Here is a 17,187-nt window from a genome sequence, read left to right as displayed (position 1 = left end):
ATGCATTTTATATTTGAGGTTTTGAAAGAGCTCGGTCTCCAGAGTATAATGATATGCCACACTTCATACTTTTTTTTTGTTTTGGGTACCTTAAAAATAACAAAACTATTTTGTTATTATTAAAAACAATTTCAAGTCCGACTCTGGTGTTTTAAATTATTTAATCTGATTATATTCATTGCAACAATATTGATCAGCGCTAATTAACATTGAATAAGAAAAATCGAGTCAATTGAAAGAATCAAATAAATAATATCTTTTTTGTTCCGTTTCTTTGACCTGTATACTATATATTTTTTGTTTTTACTCTTGGCTTTAGGTCGTTTAACGACCTAAAGCCAAAACGACCTAAAACCAAGAGTAAAAACAAAAAATAAATAATATCCAGGTCAGCAATTTAAAGATATATTATTTTTAACTCTTTTTATTGTGAATTTGTAATCTCAATGTCTAATTTAATCTAATAATATGCATAATATTAATCGTAGTAATTATAAAAAATCAACTTTTACAAACTAGTTCCTAATACTCTGGATGTTCGTTAAATCTTATTTATAGCTCTCTGAAGATATCTTCTTCTTATACTTCCAAATGAATTTTGTAATATTTATTGTAAATGTTAAAATGTATTGATTTTACTTTTACAAATGACTTCAAGTAATGCCCCCTCCCCCCGTCCCTCGGCGACAGGTCCAGAAACCCAGCTGGCTATTATACTGCTCTACCATTTCCAATCCATCTTCCGGGGAAATGATTTGATTGTTTATATTATATTTATATTATTTATTTTATATAATTTTTTATTTATTGCATTTGATTTTCTGTACTCAATGTTTTACCCCACGTCATTGTTAAGTTTGAAAAGTTATCAATATTGTAACGATGAATAGATTAAATATTTAAAATAAAACAGAGCCGGACTTGAAATTAGTTTAAATAAATTGTGTTTAAATGTCCGAAACAAAAAAATATTAAGTGTGGCATATCATTGTATCCAGGAGACCGAGTTCTTTCAAAACCTGAAATAAAAAATGCAGGTCCGTATTTAAAAAAAAATTAGTTGACCTCTGTATCTCACAAATTATCAGCTAATTTGAAAATCTAAAAATACTATCAGATAACCCTAATAATAAAGTGGCTATGAAAACATGCAATTAGTTTTTTGATTTTCTAAAAACTAAGGACAGGAAAAAACAAAATGATTTTCAAAAAAATATTTTTTTTTCGAAAAAACTCAGCAATCCTTGATATTTCTAAAACTTTTTTGATAGCATCTTGGTGAATATCCCCAAGCGCAACTTAACCATGTACGGTTACCGAGATACCAATGTTCGTACCTCGAATTTATATTGTATCAAAAAAAATTGATACTTATTTCGAAAAGTACAGCGAAATTTTCGAAAATTCAGCGAAAAACTAGTTACGCCACTGGATTCTACGTGAAAACTCAATGTCGGAAAATGCAAAATTTTCAAATTCGGCATGTATGAACTACGAGGGCTAGGACAAATCTGCTTGTAGCATTTTTAGTTTTATAAAAAAGTAGCTAAACCGCATCTCTACTCATAAACAAGAATCCACATAAAACAAAAAGATCATATGTAATTTTACGACAAAAAGCAAAAAAGACGTAAAAAACGATTCCTTATAATTGAATAAGATTCCATAAGTCACTTATATTAGTCATTCTTAGGCATGCCATCGACATTTAGTAAAAATATTAAATTTTAGCTCTCGGTTGGTTAAAATGCTGATTTTGCAGTGCCAAAAAGGAGAATTTCAGTCTGGTAAACCACTAATGCAGTGGGAGACTTAAGAAATTAGAATCTGATTAATTGCAAACTCCAATAAAGCTCAGCCTACTTGAAAATTAGTTGGAAAGCATGGAATTGGTAAACCGACATTTCACGACATAATCATAAAATTACAACAGCCTATCTATAATATAAAATTAGTGCAACATTTTTGATCAAATTATTTTTTTAACGAAATTAATAAAAACGATATATTTATTATTTTAAGTAACAAAAGATTTTTATTATTTTAATGTTTTTAATTTGTAGATAATTTTATTATTAAGACTTATAAATAATGTAATATAGTTTTTGTTTCAGCTGGCATCAATCAATAACTAGAAAATGTTAATCTAACACAAATAAATATTCAAAAAATAGCAGAATTATATTTTACAGTCTATAACATATAAAAACTATATAAAAAGTAATAATACAAGTCGTAGTAAAGAAAGAGATAGTTTAAAATCAATTTTATTTGAACATTACAAAACAACACAACAGGAATAGACAGAATAGCTGCATAATATTTTTAACTATGATATACATCTTTTTATTTTCATTCTTATATAATTATTGTTTTTGAGATGAATGCTAAAAACAGTTCAATTAAAAATATAATTAGGGTAATTTTCTTTTCTGTTATACTTAGAGAATATAATTTTTTTTTGGTTTTTTTTGCGAAAAAAAAAATTGAAAATTCTGACTTTTTTTAAAAAATTTTTGGCTTTTTTTTAGTTTTTATTTAAAAAACATAATTTCTTGATAATATGGCAACATAGGTAGTAGATTAAATTTACAAGAAAGAAAATCCAGAAAAGATCCAGTGGTTCTCAAAATTTTAGCAAAAAATCATTTTTTTTGGAAATTTTCAAAGTAAAATAACTCCGGTATTTTGGACTTATTTAAAAAACGATAAAGAGAAAATATGTTTCTCTTATCGAGAACTACCACCCCTTAAAACACTTGCACTTATGTCTGGGACACCCTGTATAGAAATTAGATATCGCAGTCTAACATTTATATTTAACTTATTTTCAAAATAACTTGACGAATGGCTTGAAAATATAATCAACTAGAAATATCATATTTAAGATTAATAAGCTCATTTATCCTAAAATGCAGATTATTATACATTCGTAAGACTGTCAGAAAGAAAGTTTCTTATGCACCAAAAATATGTATAAATATTTCCAAATTATAATCTAGGAGGACAGAGACACTGTAAAAAAGGTCTTTTTAAATGGGTTCTCGCAGGAAGCGGCAGATTAAGTAAGGGATATTCTAAAAATATAGTTAACAAATCACTTTAATTTAAAAGAAATAAGTAGATTTACCGCATAATATTCATAACCATGATACGCATTTTCTTAATGTCGTGTCACTTCTATAATTATAGTAGAATCGCGATAGGGAGGATTATTCGGGTAGCAAATTATACGTACCGCGGATTTTCCATTATTGAAATTGCATTTTGAAAGTTTTATCGAAATAGCAGAATCGTCACAATATTAAAAAAAATATTTTAACATGACCAAAGTGGGTGAAATTTTCAAACGCATAGTTACCTAAAATACATCCGCTGTATATGTGTAAATTCAAGATAACTTATACCTATGTACAGGGTGTCCCATTTTCGTGTGTTTTACCTGATTTTCACATCACTATGCTACTTTTTATGAAACTAAAGATGCTACACACAGATTTATCCTAGCCCCGTTTCCTTCTGAAATACAGAGCAAGCTTATTAACGTTGCATTTTTTGCCTTTTTGTATCTTGGTTGTCTTATAACTTATTGAAAAGGCGAAAACTGAGTTCCTTATAGTATTTTACGTAAAAACCAGTGACATAATTAGTGCTTTTTGCTGGGAGCTGTCATTTTCGAAATATGACTCAAACTTATATTTTTTAATGGGACATCCTGTATATTTTTTTATTTTATTCGCCTTGTGATGAGCTTTCTAAAAATATAATACAAGGTGAGTTTTCTACGATGTTCTCTATGAGTATCTCGGGAACTACTAGAGATAGAGAATCGGTTAAATGGGGAAAGAATTACAGTTTTGTGGGGTCATAAATATGCGCCTTTCAGATTTTTGAAAAAGTTCATGGCTTACTAGAAATTTTGAAAAAAAAAGAATTTCGGCTATTTTAAAAATTGTCCCTAATTCCATTATAATCTACTTTAGACAAAAACTTGTCAGATAAAAGTTGTAGATAATCACATCCTTAATGAGATTATGCCCTCCGTTTTTTTTAAAGCCTTTCAATTTTGATATATGACACAAACATATTTTTTTTAATTGGTAAACACAGTTAGCCAACTTCATAAGAAGCCCGATTTTTTAAGCTTTTCAGCGATATAAGCTATAATATGTTTCTTTCGAAAAATTACTGAGCTATATCGAATTCTTATCATTTTTAAACAATTTCACGTAGACTCAGCCATGGAAACAAGTTCAATCGTCGTTGCTCTCAGAAATGTGAAAATGTCACATTCAAACTTTGTAAATTAAAATAAACAAAATGTTGTAAATTTGAATTTTTTAAACGAAGAAAAGCGTGTAGGATTATTAATTCAATTTTTCTTGGCCATACATTTTCCAGGATACGTTGTGTCAACGTTACTTACGCTTTTTAGAGAACGATTTTCAAGACATGTTAGAAAAGTTAAATTTAGAGACTCGGACACCAATAGAGTGGTTCCAACAATAATTTTCCATTAATTTCTGTTACAAAGTTGAAAATATTTACATACCAATCCAGTTTATAGATACGTATTTTATAAAAATGTAATAAAAAAATATCGATCAAATATGCATTCTGCATACAAACCATGAGCGCCAATATTATCGCGTTCGTATCCATAATATTTGTATGTGAACTCCACGTGGTGTAATAATATCATTAAAAATATCAGAAGAGAAATTATTGCTTACTACACGCGGCTAGGACGTGATATTATTAGATCTTCTTCTCCCCCCCCCCACCCATAATGAAATAATTGTTAAAAATTATTTACAACATAATTATGAAGCTCAGGGATAGGAAGACGTTTACCAAGAGCATGGGCCTGTTGGATCACCTGACCTATCCATTTTATATATTTTATGTGATATGGTTAACAACAAGATTTACAAAAGAACTTATGAATTAAGAGAGGCACTCAGGGAGGCGGTACGGGAGAAGTTTAATAAAGTTACCGGTCGTTTTGTGAGAATAGCTAGTAATTCCGTTTTAAAAAGATGCATTTATATACCCAAAACAATGGCGGATTTTTTGAACATTTTCGAAAATAACGTGCGCAGTCCGGTCCCAGAAAGCGCGGATAATCGGGGTTATACTATAAAAGCATTGACGAGATGGATGCCATAAGCGAATTATTGGAGAAGAAAACTACAGTCATAGAATTCATAATAAATACAAAAATTCATAATAAATATATAGAACTGAAACATAACTATAATTGATCACAAAATATGGCTCTAAATTGTACAACAAATAAAATATTTTATATCTCTTCTGTCTTATAAATGTTACTTAAAAATTAAGTTTGATCCCGTATCTCGGTAATTGACAGTGAGAGCCGGTTTAGATACGGTGTCTTTAGAGATAGTCGGTATCGGGTTAGTTCGATCTTTATTCTGTCGGGCTCAAGCAGCCACCGAAGTAGATCGATAATTGAAGAGCCGCTGGTCCGAAGTGTGGAATCTCGCCAAGAACAGCGGTAATTTGACGAAGTGGAATATTTTATGAGCGACTAGCCCAATAACTTTAGACTTTTCCAAGAAAAAAATAGAGACTGGAACTTTTGAAGCAGTTTCTGTTTGGGAATTAGATAACAAAATCAAAGAATTGCCCATATTTTGTTATGGAAAATGTGTGCCAAATAGGATTTTATGTTTCTTTTGCATTTGTCGATAGAATAGCTTCATTCCGAACCTCGAAATTAGTGGGTTCAATTAGCGTAGAAGTTTGTTCCTCTAATTTCAATGTAAGTTTTAAGAATGTCAAAATTAGTAGGTAGTAGTAATTTTAAGTTAGTACAAAAAGTTAACACAAAATCATCTGTCAAGAGAAATATTGCTAGAATATTCTGTTAATTTTAATTCATTTTTTTAGACATTGTGAATCATCGTAAACAAAAAGTATAATTGGAACCACTAATTTATTCCTGTAATTTCGAGGTTTTGAATGAAGCTTAAGCATTCAGAAAGTTAAAATTAGTGGTAGTAATTTACAATTAGTCGAAAAAGTTAATAAACTTTGAATTTTTTCACTAATTATACTTCAAAATTTGCGAGGAATATCATTTTGACCTTTTTTTGATTATCATTCGTCAAGAGAAGTTGTGATTAGAAATGAAAAGTTTATTGTAAGTTTAAAGTTTACCCTGTATAAGCTAAATATTAGGCTTTCTCTATGGATACAACTGACTACATCAAGCTGCTCCTAGGATATTCTATTAATTTTAATTGTGTGTTATTAAACATTGTGAATGATCTTAAACTAGAAAGTATGAAGTGTAATTAAGACCACTAATTTATTTCACTAATTGCGAGGTTCTGAATGAAGCTTAAGGTATTATTGAAACCACTAATTTATTCCACTAATTTCGAGGTTCTGAATGAAGCTTAAATGGTTTATTAACAAATTTATAGAAAATCAAAATCTGAAATTATCAAACTTCACTCCATTCTTTATAACTAAAACTAAAACTAAGCTTCTCAGCGTTCAGCGTCAAATTTTATACGACGTTTCGACTTTTGTACCTATCACAGATCACAAATAAAGTGATTAGGAATGGATCCATAAATACAGTAATATACTGGGTGTTTCTAACACACACCCATAACTTTTTTAATTTCATCTGATGAAAAAAAACAGATTTGGTATGTTAGTACATGACATAAATTAGGATTGATTCAGGTATTCAATTGTTTTCGGTCACTTCCTGTTTCAACGAAAATGACTACAACTTTTGATTTTTAAATGACACCCTCGGTATTTTTTTACTTCATTTGATAGAAAATAATATTCTGAATAGAATGAATTATCTAATAGCTTTTAACTTTTGACATTGGAATTAAAAAAAATAGTATTTTAAATTTCAATTTACAGTACCATAATATGGCTATAAATGTAACGACAATTTGTCCCGAAATAAAAAGCGTGTTGTACCAAATTATTCGTAAAAAAAATGCTTTTTCCAAATATGCTCGTTCCATTTGAAAAAAATTGAGTTATGATTAAAAATATGATTTCGTCATTTTTTAACCGGCCAGAACAAGACACGAAAAACATTAGATGGTCAAATCTAGTTTTCCAAGACTCTTTAAAAAATATTTCCTTATTAGTTTACACTTATAAACGAAATCTCAGAGTTCTTTATTATAAGAACTACAAAAACTCGACGCACTGTTAAATGACTCTGTATACTATAAAACAATCGTATCACCTACTAAATTCTACAACCATACAAATAGTATTATATTCGAACTTTTGTATATTAATCCTTAAACAAGTATGGCTCTAAATATCCGGGATAGACCAATTTATAATTTAATAATGAAATATTAATAAACTCAAACACTTCGGGAATGTCACGGGTAAAATAATTTATAGCGGAAGTTTACCCTAGTAATTCGGCTAATTAGTTCATTATTAATTTAACAATTTGAAATTTAAGAAGAGTAATTTAGGGCTCTGACATTTGGAAGATTCTGTATTTCGCGCTTCGAGATTTACTCTTACTTCTTAGGATATAAAGCAGAATGAGTTTTTTAATTGAATATTTATATTTTTATCTTATTTTTACATTTTTTATTTTACAATATACAGGATGGTCCAAATTGTAATCAGGAAATTTCGGCAGTAAATTTTGGAGATAAAAATAAGTAAAAAGATCGTATAAATGTATTTATAAAATGTTTCGTTTCGGAGATTCATGGTGCAGAAGTTTCATATTTATTTCGTTTTTTTTTATTAATTTTTGAACTAACGTGTATATCTGAATAAAAATTAGTAACTGGTTATTTTTTACATGCGTTTTTAACTCGATTTCGGTGTTAGTATGTTCTAGGGTACATTTCTATTTGTAGGGGGAACTCTTTTATAATATAATTTTCCTAGATAATATTAATATATCATTTCAGTCAAATAAATTTCTAGTCAAATGCTTATTTTTTGTCAATGATGACAGGTATTGATTATTTCGTCTCACTTTAATAGTCTGTGTGACTAATCTTCGTGGCACTCTGATAGTCTGTATGACTAGCCTGGGTGGCCTTTTAATAGTGTGTGCCTTTACCTGTGTGACACTTTAATAGTCTGTGTGACTGACCTGTCTGACATTTTAATAGTCTATGTGACTAGCCTGTGTGGCATTTTATTATTATTTTTAAACTTGTATTTTTATGTTGGAATATTAATAGATTTTTCAAGTACCCGTTTAATTATAAATTTAGTTTATTTTAATAATAAGTGGTAACATTGTTGCTGACAGTATTTTTTATTTAATTGCAGGTTGTTGCTATACAATATTTGTTCACTTCCAAATAAAAGTTGGCTATCACTATTAGAAACGTACCGTCTATTAGTATTATTTTTATTTTATAATATCTAGTTATTTTTTACTATACAACATTCACGCCTCGCTAAATTAGTTTTAATTTTTATTTTTGAGTTGACCATTTAGAAAAAAGATATTGTCCCTTGCACTAGTGATCTGAAGCTGAGCCTTGTGACGACTTTTCTGTCGTTACCCAAATAGAATGAAAAAAGAATCCGTTGCTCAGGGTTAGAGGAAAGCTGGGTTCGTAGGTAAGGCTTCTGACTCACAGGTTATCACTGAGTGCGCCGAAACAACGACCGTTCGTGCCAAGAACTTTGGTACGAATGATGTCGAGGATGGAGAGCTGGCCTCTGTGGAGCCGTCTCAGATACTGGCTTTTGTTAAAGCCCTGAGACTGTATGATGAGTTATAACTCGTTATAACTCAAAAAATTGGAACACAATAGATCTGTAAGATTGCGGTGATTAACTCCCCTCCTAAACATTCTGTACACTAGTGATCAAGATTAGTATCTAAGGACTAGCTTTAGTAATGTGAGTTCAGTTTTAACTTCATAACGACTAGTGAGATGTACGTGTAAGTCCACACTTGCTGTAACATTTCAACATTAACGATAATGTCAGTTAAAGAAAATATTTTAATTCATTCAAAGAAGTATGAGGAAACTTTAGTTATTTTTATACAAGACGATAAAATGGTATTTTATCGTCGACCGAAAAGATTAATTCACGAGCTATGAAATCGCGAATGAATTAATTTCGGGAGACGATAATGCAATTTTATCGTCGTGTATAAAACAATATTTTTTCCCTAGCGCCGAGTTACGTTTAAAAAAATATTCATTATATATTATTATTTCAAGGAATTTATTAGGAGTAGAAAAATATTGTGCTGGGTTGGCGTTGGTTTCTATGTAATTTGACAAATAAAGCTGTCTCTTTAGTTGTTTCTTTAGTTTTGAGTCAATATTTTTTAATTCTCTTTCGTGTCGATTGCTGATTGAATTGGAACCAGAAATGGCTCAAAATGAAATAAGTAAATTACCAACAGATATTCAGGCTGAGGCGACAAACGCCTTATCCAAATTACTTCCATTTAAATCCCGAATAACTTATGAAAAGGAATACAAAAAATTTCAAAAATGGAAGCAATTAAAAAACGTGTGAGAAGAAATAAAGTTTTTAACCTATCCTCGCTGTAAAAGTATCATTTAATCTACCCTTGCGGTTAAAGTACTATTTTATCTACTATTTTTGATAGATATATGGCAATTTTAACAGTTGCTATGGAAAAAATATTTTTTAGCCTTCAACAGAATGGAAAAGGATAACTTTGGCGGATAAAGAATTGCAAATAATCTGTAAAACAATGTAATTGAAATAGGTTGATGAACTGGACAGTGGCATGAATGCTAAAATAGACAAAGAAAGGTATATCAAAAGAAACGACTGTGTACTTAAGAAGATAAAAGCATAGAAAATAAAAAGGAAACTGAATGGAAAGAAATTTTTAAAAACAATGGAAATTTTACAATCCACAAATTAAAAAGACGCTTTTATAATCAAAGTCTGTCGAAGTTACTAGAGAAAACAAGTAAATCTATAGAAATATAAAATTAGAAAAGTTATTAATTAGCATTCATAATTATACAGTACCATAGATAAAGTATGTAATCAAAATGGCGTTAAGAATGAACCACAACAGAATTGCAAAATGAGCGCGAACACAAATATCCAACACATCCAGATCACTTGACAGACCACCAAAAAGATAGTAGAAAGTGGGACATACATCCGGATCACAAAGGGATTTAATAGCTGTTTTATACAGGGATAACCCTATTGCAAGAAGAAGAAGAATATAAAGTCCGTATCATGTAGATTTTTTTTATAAATGGATTTAGATATAATTCGACAGACAAACAATCGAAAAACAATGGATCTTTCGACTGGTAACTATGTAGTATTTATAATTAACTATTCATCTACAATGTGTTTATATTCTTGCATTCTTGTATTTATTTACTACTTGTCAAAAATAATTTGGTTCCGTAAATTTATCATAGTACCTTTAGTTATATGCTATTTTTGTTGTTAAATAATTTATATTAACTTATTTAATTATTTTATAGGTAATTTTTTTAACCCTTATAGTATAACTTTGTTGTCTGTCCGGCTGTCTGTCTGGCAAGACCCTTTATCTCGGAAACGCGTAGAGGTATCGAGTTGAAATGAAAACCATATACTCAGGTTTACAGTCCCTTGAAGTACCTTGAAGGGACAAATCTGAAAAGTATACATTTGTAGTTACACCATAAAAAATATACAGTATGTCTCCGGATTGTCTTTATAAGAGGAACAATTTTTTTATTATTGACATTTTGAAAAAAAACATTCTTTATAAAAAAAATTGATGTTCTATAATGATTAATCCAGTGTATATTTTTCCATACCGTTTTAAAGAAAATTAAAAAAAACATGAAAATATAATTTAATTTTTCCTAAAGCTTGATTTTCATGCATCCGTTGTCCGACGATACGTTGATACGATTTCAATTTTACTGGTACAATTTAAAGACTTTGATTGATTAGAAAATAACGCAGTTTTTAAATTTATTGCATTTTCATGCCTCCGTTCATCGGATATACGTTGGTGTTATTTTATATTTTCGTTTCCATAACGATTTTGCTACACGGAAAAAAATCTACTCTTATTGTAAGATTATTAATCTTAAGTCAACGCTAAACTGCATTTGCTATGCCGCAAGTGTAGTTATACTTAATTAAGTTACTCTTTATTCTTATACTATAGCGTGTACCCGCGACTTCGTTCGCGTCGAATTAATAATTTGTAATGGTGTTGATAAAGCAAAGCAAGAATTTCCATTAACATACAAACTGGAAAAAAAATTCTCACATTTATGTCAGCATGAAGAATCAATATGACGATATTATTATATAACTTGGTAATATTTGAGGGGAATTCTCGTTGGAATTTGACTTTCGAAAAATCCGTTTGCCAAAAATAAGCTTTTTACGTCTATTAGCAAGATACCCCATAAAACATTATTATTCTGAAACTTGTACACTCTGTACAGGGTGAGTTGACGATTACCCGAAGTAAGATATCTCTTTTATTTACAGTGACGCAAAAAAACGTTACAATGTTATAACTTTTGTATTTAATATTTTTTGTGTCACTTTAAATAAGATACTTTATTACGGGTAATAATATTGGTTCACCCTGTACAAGGGTAAAACTACATAAAATTAAAGTATAATACTCAATTTAAAAAAGAACAAGTTATTCTTAAATCAAATATTGAAATACTTAAATAAAACTACTACTACATCCAATTTATACTTAATTGAAGAATATGTTTGACTTTGTGCAACTTCTATTGTGTTTAATTAGAGAATAATACAAAATACGTTGAAGTATAATTTAGGTTTATTACAAGTACACCATTCCTCAAGAAACAATAATACCTCTATACTTAATTGGAGTGTCTATTCTTCTGGAATTAATATTAACTTAGTATTACTATCTATACTAATATATAAAATCCTTAAGTGACTGACATACTGATTAATCGTTCTGTGGCCATCTTCACAGAGAGCCAAGCGGCGCTAAAGGCACTCAGCTCCGCGGAGGTCAATTCTAGACTAGTGTGGGACTGTGTGCGTGCTCTGAATACTTTGGGCGGACGTAGCACTGTTACGTTGGCCTGGGTGCCAGGGCACGAGGGTCACAAGGGTAACGAAAAGGCAGATGAAAGGGCCAAGCAAGGCTCATCAATGCCATTCATAGGCCCAGAACCCTTCTGCGGCGTTGCAAAGGCGCTCACGAGAATGGCCACGGAACGATGGGTTGCCAACAAATCTCTAGAATGGTGGAGAAACTCACCAGGGCAGAGACAGGCAAAAAGGTTCATTGTAGAACATTCGCCAAAATTCACGGTAGACTTGATAAGCAAGGACAGAAAGACAGTCAAAGCTGTAGTAGGTCTACTAACAGAGCATTGTAAGCTAAATAGGCATCTAAAGCTGATGGGATTGACAGACGAAGCTATGCTAAGCTTGTCTAAGCGTTTTCCCGAAAGACTAACCGTTTTTTAAATAACAAATATTGTAATATTTGAGGGGCGTTTTCACCCTCTTTGAATTTGAGATTCGAGTAACCCCTCCTTATCGAACCTCTACACCCCACAGTCAATCCGTTTGCCAAAAAATCAGCTTTAAAACGTCAAGCAGTTTAAGCAGAATCGTGATTACTCAATGGTCATATTTTATGAAACACCCTGTATAAATTTTTAAAAATCTTAAAATATGTAAAACAACAAAATAAAATATACGTGTTTAAGAGTTTTTCCGAAAAACTCACCGGTTTTTAATATAAAAATATTTTAATATATGGGGATAGTTTCACCCCTTAGAATTGGAGTTTCAAAAATCCCTTCTTATCGAACCTCTACACCCTAAAAGTCAATCTGTTTTCCAAAATCAACTTTTTACGTCAAGCGGTTTAAGCAGGATCGTGATTAAACAATAACCAGATTTTTCGAAACACCCTGTATACATTTTTAAAAAATCTTAAAATATGTAAAAAACAAAATAAAATATACGTGTTTAAGCGTTTTTCGGAAACTTGACCGTTTTTTAAATAAAAAATATTGTAATGTTTGAGGGGTGGTTTCACCCTTTTGGAACTGGAATTTTGAAAAATCCCTTCTTATCGAACTTCTACACCCTAGAATCAACCTGTATGCCAAAATTGAGCTTCTTACGTTGAGTGGTTTGAGCAGGATCGTGATTAATCAGTAGATTAGATTCTTAGAGGTGGCTTGCTGATCCACTGCGACCTTCTCATGTCTATTGAGGTCCTCTTCTGATCCTTAGATTACATTCTCCAGTCCTATCCTTTTCACAAAGTATAGCAACTTGGAGACTGAACCCTCCATGTAGCTCCTTGGCAATGGCCTATCATTGCCTATTACCGGGAACCGCACATTTGCCAGACTGTCACATCGACATAAAATGTGTTCTGACGTTTCTTCTTCAGATTGGCAGAACCTAAACATAGCTTCGTCTGTCAATCCCATCAGCTTTAGATGCCTATTTAGCTTACAATGCTCTGTTAGTAGAGTCTAATACAGCTTTGAATGTCTTTCTGTCCTTGCTTATCCAGAGTCTACCGTGAATTTTTGGCAGATGTTCTGCAATGAACCTTTTTCTTACTGTTCTCTGCCCTGGTGTTTCTCCACCATTCTACAAGATTTGTTGGCCACCCATCGTTCCGTGGCCATTCTCGACCTTAAAATATGCAACGCCGCAGAAAATAAAATATACTGAATGGCGTTGATGAAACTTGCTCGGCCCTTTCATCTGCCTATTAGTTACCCTTTGAGGGGTGGTTTCATCCTCTTGGCACTGGAATTTTGAACAGTGCTACGTCGAAAGTATTCAGAGCTACACACAGTCTAGAAATTGACCTCCGCGCGAGCTGAGTGCTTGAAGCTTACTTGAGTCTCTTTGAAGATAACCAAACGATTAATCAGTATGTCAGTCACTTAAGGATTTTATATATTAGTATAGATAGTAATACTAAGTTAATATTAATTCCAGAAGAATAGACACTTCAATTAAGTATAGAGGTATTATTGTTTCTTGAGGAATGGTGTACTTGTAATAAACCTAAATTATACTTCAACGTATTTTGTATTATTCTCTAATTAAACACAATAGAAGTTGCACAAAGTCAAACATATTCTTCAAATAAGTATAAATTGGATGTATTAGTAGTTTTATTTAAGTATTTCAATATTTGATTTAAGAATAACTTGTTCTTTTATTAAATTGAGTATTATACTTTAATTTTATGTAGTTTTACCCTTGTACAGGGTGAGCCAATATTATTGCCCGGAATAAAGTATCTTATTTAAAGTGACACAAAAAATATTAAATACAAAAGTTATAACATTGTAACGTTTTTTTGCGTCACTGTAAATAAAAGAGATATCTTACATTAACATCCTGTACAGAGCCTACAAGTTTCATAATAATAATGTTTTATGGGGTATCTTGCTAATAGTGCAGATGGTAAAATGAAAGATGCCTTAATTTTTTCCCAGTCCTTTTAGGTTTTAAGCTATGTATAGAGCAATTTTGAAGTGTTTAAACCCCACCTACATCCAAGAGTAGATGAATATTTAAATTATGTGTTGATTAAACTTAACCGAAACATTTTATACTTGCATCAAATATTTATCTTGAAGAATAATGCTATTATTAATTAAAGATTTGATTTTTTTCCATGTATTTTACTTATATTTTTATTAAGGTTAGATTAAATTTGTCAAAAAAAGTGTCAAAACGTCCGTTATCCTATGAACGGATCCGTTGACGGGCTGAAGTAAAATATTTACGGATGAAAAGTGGCGTGAAAATGCTACGACCAATCAGAGCACCGTCGCACAGTCGGCATCTGATTGTATAACGAAAAAACCCGGTATTTCGTGTGGATAGAAAATCCAATCGCATTTGGAACGGATTTTATTTAACACAGCTTAACAAAAACAATATCGATAACATGGTTAAAGAACTATTTAAAAGTAAATTGATAACTAATTGAAACGATTTTTGAATTTTTTGCGCGTCAACTTGAAGAAGGGCTGTAAAATATTACTTGTTTTCGCTTTATTTTTGCGCGTTTCGTATATTAAGAAAATTGTCAAAAAGGAGGTGTTGTAAATTCAAAACTAGTAATTAAATTAAAAAAGTAATATTATTATATTGTCTTTGAACTAACTCGATGTAAGATAGGATAATTTAAACCCGATTTAACACCCTCTTTTTTGTTTTTTTTCCATTTCCGAAACCACTGTGCGTCGGACCATCGTATCAATGTATAACGGATGCATGAAAATCAAGTTTAAGTCCTAAAAATCAAATCCGGTATCTATGGCATTGTAATATAGTTTTTGTTCTTTGATACATAGATTGTCACTGATTAACACACACTTGGTATTTCGTGTCAAATTGTCGTTATGAACCACATGTTGCAATTTCAAATAAACCATATGCGAAAATGCCAAAAGTTGACATATGATATATCGTTCTGTTCAGAGTGTCATTTTCTATCGAATAAAGTAGAAATATTCCGAGGGTGTCATTTAAAAATCAACAGTTGTAGTAATTTCCGGTGAAACTGGAAGTGACCAAAAATAATTGAATACGTCAATTAACCCTAATTTATGTCATATACTAACATACCAAATCCCATTTTTTATCTGAAAAAATAAAAATGTATAGGGGTGAGCCACATTTGAGACGCATCCGGTATAATTCAATTACTGATATGACACCCGAATTATAATTTTTTAAATGTTTCTCATCAAAAATTAATTGGGGTATAATATATATATATATATATATACATATATATATATAATACATATATGCGAGTACTTACGTAGTTAAAGAAGGTGCATTAACTCTTAAGGGCTAAAAACAAAATAAAACTTTTTAAAACATTCGTAAATCAAGTACTTTAAATAAGTGAAGACAAGTGTGTGATATTTACACTAAACGCATTTCAAATTAATTTAGATAGAGCACACCCTAAACAAAGACAGCAGTAGAAATGTAATATTAATCCACAACCGCGCATAAGCCAACGTTAACACCCAGCGAATTTCAAAGGCTTTAATTAATAACCAGGTAATTTATTAGGCAGTTACACTAAACTTGCGCTCAAAATAAATAATGTGTTTGTGACATCCGCAAAATGTTTGTAATTATTAACTTTTATTGTGCACTATTAAAATAACAGAAAATATTGGGGGCGTATTCATAACAGCATGTATATTTCAAATATTATATATAAGGATGTACGAATAAATATTACGTTTTAATTATTTTTTAAGATCGAATAGGCCGCAAGTGTGAGATGATTTTTTATACAGGGTGTCCCAGAAATAAGTGCAAGTATTTTAAGGGGTGGTAGATATCGATAAAAGAATCAAATTTTCTGTTTATCGTTTTTCAAATAAGTCCAAAATAACGGAGTTATTTTACTTTGAAAATTTCCAAAAAAACTTATTTTTTGCTAAAATTTTGAGAACCACTGGATCTTTTCAGGATTTGCTTTCTTGTAAATTTAATCTATTACCTATGTTGCCATATTATCAAGAAATTATGTTTTTTAACTAAAAACTAAAAAAAATTCCAAAAAATTTTTCAAAAAATTTCGAATTTTCAAAAATTTTTTTCGCATAAAAAGCCTCATAGGCGTGTTTCTGGGGTTGAACAATACTACCAGTTAAAATATTTGCACTTATTTCTGGGACACCCTGTATAGGGTGGTCCGAACTGAATTCCGGAAACTTTGGCAGCATATTCTGCACATAAAAGTAAGTAAAATAGTTTGATGTAATAAGTAAAATAGTTGAACTTAGGAATTTCATTTTTATTTCGATTTGTCCAAAATAACTTTTGAACTAATGTCGATATTTGGATGAAAATTGGTATTTGGATGTTTTTTCACATGAAAAATTTGATTTCGATGTCAATATGACTCCTACTTGTAGGGGGCGCTATCTACATGTTTTTTTTTACTGTTTTGAAGAGTAATAACTTTTCATCCGTTCCTGTATTACACTACAGAGTGAAAAAATATACATTTATGCCTTATTTTACGTAAAAAACGTCCGGGTAAAAATCGCTGCGAGCAACCCTTCTCAAGATATTCGAATTCTTAAGTCAATACATGCTATCAATGACAAAAATTAAACATGTTCACTAGATAGATCTTTGAGTTGT

At 30.7% G+C, this 17,187-nt stretch overlaps 1 protein-coding gene across 1 annotated transcript in view; it reads right to left on the bottom strand.

Annotated features, from left to right (window-relative positions):
- The window catches only part of LOC115889578, a 320,379-nt gene that overhangs the window by 19,134 nt on the left and 284,058 nt on the right, over positions 1 to 17,187 (bottom strand). The gene's annotated exons all lie outside the window — the stretch shown is intronic.

This window comes from Sitophilus oryzae, unplaced genomic scaffold (genome assembly GCF_002938485.1).
Source record: "Sitophilus oryzae breed Bouriz unplaced genomic scaffold, Soryzae_2.0 scaffold_815_pilon_pilon, whole genome shotgun sequence".
Lineage (NCBI taxonomy): Eukaryota > Metazoa > Arthropoda > Insecta > Coleoptera > Curculionidae > Sitophilus > Sitophilus oryzae.
This window is presented reverse-complemented; position numbering and strand designations above follow the sequence as displayed.